This window comes from Pteropus vampyrus, unplaced genomic scaffold (genome assembly GCF_000151845.1).
Source record: "Pteropus vampyrus isolate Shadow unplaced genomic scaffold, Pvam_2.0 Scaffold55, whole genome shotgun sequence".
NCBI lineage: Eukaryota > Metazoa > Chordata > Mammalia > Chiroptera > Pteropodidae > Pteropus > Pteropus vampyrus.
Window position 1 is genome coordinate 981,728 of NW_011888836.1, and position 8,233 is coordinate 989,960.

General features: G+C 34.0%; 1 pseudogene; it reads left to right on the top strand.

Annotated features, from left to right (window-relative positions):
- Window positions 1-7,737: 7,737 nt before the first annotated feature.
- LOC111739958 lies at window positions 7,738-7,856 on the top strand (annotated as a pseudogene).
- Window positions 7,857-8,233: the final 377 nt, after the last annotated feature.

The following is an 8,233-nucleotide window of genomic DNA, read 5'->3' on the forward strand; positions in this document are numbered from 1 at the left end:
ATAAGCAAAACTACAAGTCAATAATCAATGCAAGTAATAAAAATAAAATAAAAATATTTTTCTCCATTATTACTATTCCCTTCATTTAAAAAAATATGTATATGTATAACATTTTTAGCTTTTCTACAGCTCCTTGTTATTTGATATAAAGAAATTTTACTGATAAAAAGACTTACCCCTGGCAAATTTAACTAGATCAATATTTGCATGATTTAATTTTATCTTAATTGGGTATCCTGAGACTCACTGCATGGGGATTTTTCTCAATATGTGCCAATAAGTACTTTCTTGCATTTACTCTTCTTAAAATTATATCCAAAGGCAAATATTCCAACTGTTCTCCTTTCTCCATTGATACTGCTCTCAGAACTAAACTGCATTATTGCCAAGATTTTAAAATCCTCAAATGCAAGCCAGTTCACATTAGGGATTTATAGATGGAGGAGTAAGCAAACATAACACTTTAAATGTTTACCTCAAAAGGACTTTTCAGGAGTATTCTGATTTAATGCAATGCAGCTTTAAGTTGCTATAAAAAGCCTGTTTCTAATGTAAACTGTATTTCTGCTAGAATCTTGGTCTCACATATTTATTAAATATATTGTATAAATTTAAAAGAACTATCAAATATATGAAAGGTATAATCATCTAACAATGAACATTCATGTATTCATGCCTATTCAAAGAACAATAATATTAAAATTACTGTGAAGTTGCCAGTGATCCTCCCCCATTGATTTTCTGTCACCTTCAAATGTTACTATTAACCTATATTTTATACTTATCATTCCCTCATGATTTTTGATAGTGTTACCAAAATTGTTGTGACCCTAAATGTATTGTTTTATAAAAATTTAATTTAGAAATGATTTTAGACTTACTGAAATGTTTCGAAACTACTAGAGTTCCTATAGTGTTACCACCTTGTATCGTTCAATTACCAAAATCAGGAAATTAACATTGGAAAATATTATTAACTACAGACCTTTTCAAATCTTGCCATTTTTTTCCACTAGTGCTCGTTCTCTGTTTCAGGTTTCAATTCCAAATCTTACTCTGCATTTTGTGTTGTTGTAGTTTGCATCCCATTATGAATTAATTTGAATATTTTTCCATATGTTTCAAGACTGTTTCATTTTTTGTGTGTGTGTGTGTCAATTGTTTATTTAAATCTTATTCAGAATTTTCTGTGAGGAGCTTGATCCTCCGTCCTTCAATTTTTAAGAGTCTTTTATATTATAAATTTAGCCCTTTGTATAGTATATGTTACCAATATTTTCTCTTAGTTTTTCAACTGTCTATTGACCTTATTTTTGATATTTTGTGTCACATGAAATTTCCATTTTTATATGGTCAAATATATCAATCTTTTACTGACTCTGTATTTTGAGTAATAATTAGAAAACTTTCTTCCACCCTGAAGTTAAAGAGTAATTTATCCATGTTTTATTCTCGTACTAGTGTGGTTTAATTTTTTTATATTTAAATCCCTAAACCATTTGGAATTTATTTTAGAATATAGTGTGAGATATAAATGTACTTGTATCTTTCTCCATGTGGCTAAACAGTTATCTTGGCACCATTTATTATAGTCAGTCTTGTCCCAGTGATTTGAGGTGACAACTTTAGCATACGCTAAATTTGTAATGTACTTGAATCTATTTAAGGGCTATATATTTTATTCACTGGTCTATCTAGTCATGCACTAGTATCATAATGATTTCATTATAAAATATTTACCACAGAGCACAGTGGTACAGTGGAAGTTTGCATATTAATAGAACCTTTATAACATGTTTCAATATCTAATAAAGATAGTCTTTCTCATAGTTTTTCTTTCTTGGTATTTTTCTGGCTACTTTTGCATATTTGTTTTTCCATTTGAACTTTAGCATCATATTAACTTTTACTGCTTTTTTGGTATATGTATAATTCAGTTATTTATCACTTTTCCATGGTATTCCATTAGAGAATATATCATAACACCCATTCTACTGTTGATAGGCATTTGGATTAATTTTACTATATTGTTACCACAGTGTCTACTGTTTTGAACAATCTAGACTATGCCTTTTATTGCACAAATGCCAGATTTCCTTTAAAATATATACCAACTTCATTTCCAAAGAAGCTATTTCAGTTAATATTTCCAGCAGTTTTTAAGAATGCTTGTTAATTATATAGAGCTTTCTAGTTATTTTTCTTTTCTTTCTTTTTTTTTATTTTTTTATTGTGGCAAAGCACACCTGACATAAAATTTACCACCTTAACTATTTTTAAATGTATAGTTGTGGTATTAATATATATTCCTAATGTTGTGCAACCATCATTACCATCCACATCCAGAACTCTTTTCATTTTATAAAAATGAAACTTTATACCAATTAAAAAACAACTCCTCATTCTCCTCTCCCTCTACCCCTGGCAACCACCATTTTATTTTCTGTCTATAATTTTGACTACATTAAGTACCTAGTATAAAGGGAATCTATAGTATTGCAATTTTGTGATTGGCTCATTTCATGTAGCATAATGTCCTCAAAGTTCATCTGTTAATAATGTTGTTCTAAACATGGTATAATAATATCTATTCGAGACCCTGATTTTAATTCTTTTGGGTATATATATAGAAGTGGAATAGCTGAATTACATGGTAGTTCTACTTTTAATTTTTTAAGAAACTACCACAATATTTTTCACAGCAACTGTACCATTTTACACACCAACAAGCAGTGCACGAGGGGTCTCATCACTCTATGTCCTCACCAACATTTATTATTTTCTGTTTGTTTGTTTGTCTGTTTGTTTTTTATAACAGCCATCCTAACAGGAGTAAGGTGGTATGTAGTAGTTTTTATTTGCATTTTCATAATGATAGTGATGTTGAGCATCTTTTCATGTACTTACTGGCCACTTGGATAACTTCTTTGGACAAAGTCTATTCAAGGTCTATGTCCAATTTTAAATTCAGTTGTTTGTTTTTGGTTTTTGAGTTTTAGGAGTTCTTTATATATCCCGAATATTAATTCATTACCAGATAAATTATTTGCAAATATTTTCTCCTATTCCATGGGTGGCCTTTTTACCCTGTTGATTACTTTGATGCACAAAATTTTTAACTTTCATAAAATCCTATTTGTCTATTTTTCTTTTGTTGCCTATGCCTTAATATCATTTCCAAGAAATTATGGCCAAATCTGGTGTCATGGAGTTTTTGCCCTATGCTTTTGTAAAAGAGTTTTATAGTTTTAGCTCTTATCTTTGATTTATTTGAGTTAATTATTGTATATGGTGTTAGGTAAGATTCCAACTTCATTTCTTTCCATGTGGATATCCAGTTTTCATAGCACATTTATTGAAAAGGCTGTCTTTGTCACCATTGAATTGTCTTTGCAATAATTATTTGATCATATACGTGAGGGTTTATTTCTAGGGTCTTTGTTCTATTCCATTAGCCTATATGTCTGCTTTTATGCAAGTTTCATATTGTTTAACAAATGAGTTTAGTAAAGTTGAGTAAGGGGATAAAAAAGCAAGTTACAAACTTGGAGACAATGTTTATAAATCACATATTCAACAAAGAACTTGTATTCAGAATATATAAAAAAAAACTATTAAACTCAACAATAAGAAAACAAACAATTCAATTAAAAGAGAGAAAAGAACTTAAAAAGATAGTTCGCCAAAAAGGATAATAGGCTGGGAAAAGTTGTTCAACATCATTAGTCATTATGGAAATGCAAATTAAAGCTACAATGAGATACCATTATATATCTTTTATAATAGCTAAAATAAACAGTACTGACAATACCAAAATTGACAAGGATACAGACCAATGGAGCTCTCACACATTACAGGCAGGAATGAAAAATGGAACAGATACTATGCAAAATGATTTGGCAGTTTATTATAATGTTAAATATATACTTACCTTATCTTTCAATCCCACTACTGAATATTTACCAGAGAGAAATGAAGTTATGTTCATACAAATGTATAACAGCTCTATTGATAATTTGCCCCGACCTGGAATTAACCTAAATGTCCTTCACTGGATGAGTGAGTAAAGAAACTGTGCTATATTCATACAATGAAATGCCAGTCAGAAAAGGAGCTCACAGTGTATACACGCAACCACTTGTGGTGTTTGGCAAGTCTGAAATTTGTAAGGCAGGCCAGCGGGCTAGAAATTCAAGTAAGAGTCAATGTTGTATTCTTGAGTCCTGCAGTAATCTGGAGACAGAATTTCTTCTCCCTTAGCATACTTCAGTTATTTTTCTTAAGGCCTTCCACTGATTGAATAAGCCTCACCCACACTGTTGATGGCAAGCTGTTTTACGTAGTCTACTGATTTAGATGTTAATCACATCTAAAAATACCTTTGCAGAAATATTTACAGATGTTTGAATAAACGACTGGGTACCATGGCCTAGCCAAATAGACATGTAAAATTGAACATCACACTGAACATGAAGTATCATGAAGTGAGAAACTCCTGGGGCCACAGTCTTAGAGGGTGCACCATACTTTTGTGAGCCTTCCCTCAATGAACGCCACCAGATTTGAGAAATATCACCTCACGTTTCTGACAAGAGAAGGAGAACAGTAATTGCTGTAAACTGAATTGCCTCCAATTCATATATTTTAGCCCTATTCCCCAATGTGACAGTATTTGGAGATGGAGACTTTGGAAGGCAATTATAAATGAGGTCAAGATGGTAAGGACCCTATGATTGGATTAGTTCCCTTAAAAAAGACACCAGAGAGCTTGTTTCCTCCCTCTCTCTCTGTGCCATGTGAGGACAATAAGAAGGCAGTCAATTGCAAGTCAGGAAGAGGGTTCCCCCTAGGGAACTAAATCTGCTGGCACCTTGATCTTGGATTACCCAGCCTCTGAAACTCTAAGATATAATGTCCGGTTTAGCTACCCAGTCTATGATATTTTGTTATAGCAGCCTGAGCTGACTAATAAAGTAATCATTGTGAGTAATACGCAGAACCTTCTCCATAAGAAAGTCTTATGATCCAGAAGAGGAGATTCTTCACCCAGCTGGAAAAAGCTCATCCTCCTCCTCCAGCCCCCTCTAGCCTTCCTTCTTACCCAAGAGGAAAAAATATAGTCAACAGAGGTCAAGGTTTCAATGGACTATATTGTAAATATTGTGGCTGCAAAATGGAGTAGAAGATGGGAAAGGAAAGTTATAAGACTGAAGAAACACTTGTGAAGGTCATAGCACCAAGACGAAGGCTCACTACAAGGCTGATTTAATCATGAGATACAGAATGCTTTCCTTCCCTCGCTCCAATATAACAGTGGATGACAATCAAAAGGCTGTAAGATATGGACTCTTTAAGAAGGAGTGCTTAGGGAAGTCCAAAGTCAAGAGGTTGAGACACTAAAACAAGGCCTCTACAAAAATTCGAAAGTTCTGACACCTATAGCTATAACAAACATTAGACATAGCCTATATCATAGTCAGGTTACCATAAATCTGCATACTAAAGGCCTATTTATTTCAGCTCCTATTTCCTAATGTAACATGCCCTATTTTCAACAAAAATGACAAGCCATGCCAAAAGGCAAAAACAAGAGTCTGAAGAGACAAAGAAAACAGAATCAGACTGAAATATGACGTGGATGTTATAATTGCCAGACAAGGAATTTAAAATAATCATTTTCAACATGTTAAAGTCTGTAATGGAAAAATCAGACAATGTGCAAGAACAATTAGGTAATGGAGGAGATGGAAACTTTAAAGAAGAGTCAAAAGGGAATTCTATGAATCAATATAGGAACAGAAATGAAGAATGCCTTCCATGGGCTCATTAGTAAACTTGACACAGCCAAGGAAAGAACCAGTGAGCTTTAAGGGAAGTCAATAGAAACTTTCTAAACTAAATGCAAAGAGAACAAAAAGCAAACAAAAAAAGCAAAACCAGACCAGAACATGCAAGTCTGTGGGCAATTGCAAAAGGAATGCCATACACATAATTGGAATACCAGAAGAAGAAAGAGAGTGGAGTAGAAGTAATAATGGCCAAGAACATTTTAATATTAATGGCAAAGAGGAAACCACAAATCCAGGAGCCTCAGAGAACATCAAGCAGGATAAATACCAAATAAAACACACCTAGGCAGATTATATTCAACCTGCAGAAAGCCAAAGACAAAGAGAAAATATTGTGGTGATGGTTCCACAGCTCTATTAATTTACTAGACACCACTGAATTGTCCAATTATAATGGGTGAATTTTATATGTAAATTATATCCCAATAAACCTTTTAAGAGACCAACTCAGTGACTCAGAGAGGTATTAAAAGCAAGTGTTGATGTCAACGCAGAAAACCAACACTTATCTACATCAGGGAATCGTTTCATACTTTTTCTACACAGTCGAGACTCTCAGGAGATGAATTAAGGAGAGGCACGGCTCCAGTGCTGCTCTGCAGTGAGTGGATTACTAAGCAGAAATCTTTGGCTTTGCTATTTTTTTTATACTTGGTGACTTCTTGACCTGGGTAAGACAATGTGAACAGTATCAGCATTTTATCTGCCCCTGTTCGATAGCTAAACTTTGAATCTTGGTGTGTTTCAACTATGCATTTTCCCTCATTTTAGATTTACTCATGCTTTAACATCTACCTGATATGTTTTCTAGCTTCAACTTTTAAAAAAGATAATGGTAAGCTATCATAGCACAGGGTTAGATGCAAAGTAAGCTCCAAATTCCCTGGGGACAAGAGTCTACCAGGCAGATATAGCTTCAACGAGACCTGTCTTGCTTTTTAAAACACATGAGAATTTTGTTTCTAAAAGGTATTTTCTCCTCTCTTCAAGGGGAAAAAAAAATAACGAACATAGCTTCCAGAGTGAAAGAGTTTCACTCACATTTTCCCTCTGACATAATACTTATCTGCTTCCCTCTGAAGGTTTCTCATTGGCTTTATCTGTCTTATGCTTTTAACAGTTTCTGATCTGATTATTATTATTTGTATAACTCTGAAGCCTTTTAATCTCTACAGTGGAGATCTATTATAAGGGCTTATTGCTAGGGAAGAACATAATTTTTGGAAAGACTTTTGTCCTTCAATAGTAATCAGCACACAAACGCATTCTGCTTCTTCCAAGACCCTTTAACTTTTGTTGCCATTAGGGATGTTTTCATAAGGTCTTAGGTTTTCTAATCTAGTAATTAGCTAAAACAATTTTATTAGGGGAAAGAGAAGGGCAGTGAGAGAGGATCGAATACCGGTTAGGAATGAGGAAATCCATTCCAAGTTTAACCTCTACTCTGTGTAACCCTGATTGGGCATAAGCCTCTCTGAAGCATGTGGGGGTTGACCTGATAAGATTCACATCCATGCAACACAGCAAGTTATGCAGGAAAGATTAAAATGATTTCATTGATTTACCCCATCCAGACAAAGCGGGCAAAGGGCAAAGAGATTTCTATGAAATTGGTTTGGTAAATTCCTCCTTAGGAGGCACTGAGCCATTATACAAATAGCTGGTGCATAAGCTCATTTGCCCTTCTTTTAATAGCCTGTTCAGAATAGATCCAAGCTTTACTGCTATGATCACAGAGGGATGCGAAAAGATTTTTCTTCCTCATTTTAACAGAGTAGGAAGAAGAAATGGGATGAGCAGAGTCCTAGTTTCAATCAAGAAACTACACTTATCAAGAGAGAAGTTCCTACAAGGAGAAAAGGAGGAACTATAAACTTCAAAAAATTCAGTCTATGGCCATACCACCCTGAGCAAGCCCGATCCTGTCTGATCTAGGAAGCTAAGCAGGGTCAGGCCTGATTAGTGTTTGGATGGGAGACCACCTAGGAAGATCAGGTGCTGTAGGTTTAAAAAAAAAAAAAAAAAGATTGTAAACTAACAAGTTCCTTGCAATCTGTGAGGTCAACCAAGGGTTGCCTCCCTCCTTAAAAAAAAGAAAAAAAAAAAATCAAGAACCATGAAGGGTAAATAAATAAACTGTGTCTCCAGGCGGTAATTTGGTATCATTCACTTTTATTTCCCTCTTTAGAGCCTCTCTATCCTCTATCTCTAACCAATGGTGTAGACCTTAAAACCTAAGATTAAAGACTCTGGAAATGTCCCTGGACCTATAAATGTGACCTCAAAATATTGGATTTTGTTCAGGAAGTATACTTCTAATGCATTTTTGTAAAGCAAATTGATTCATGACATAGTCATTAGATTTGCTTTCATGGGTTTTGGAA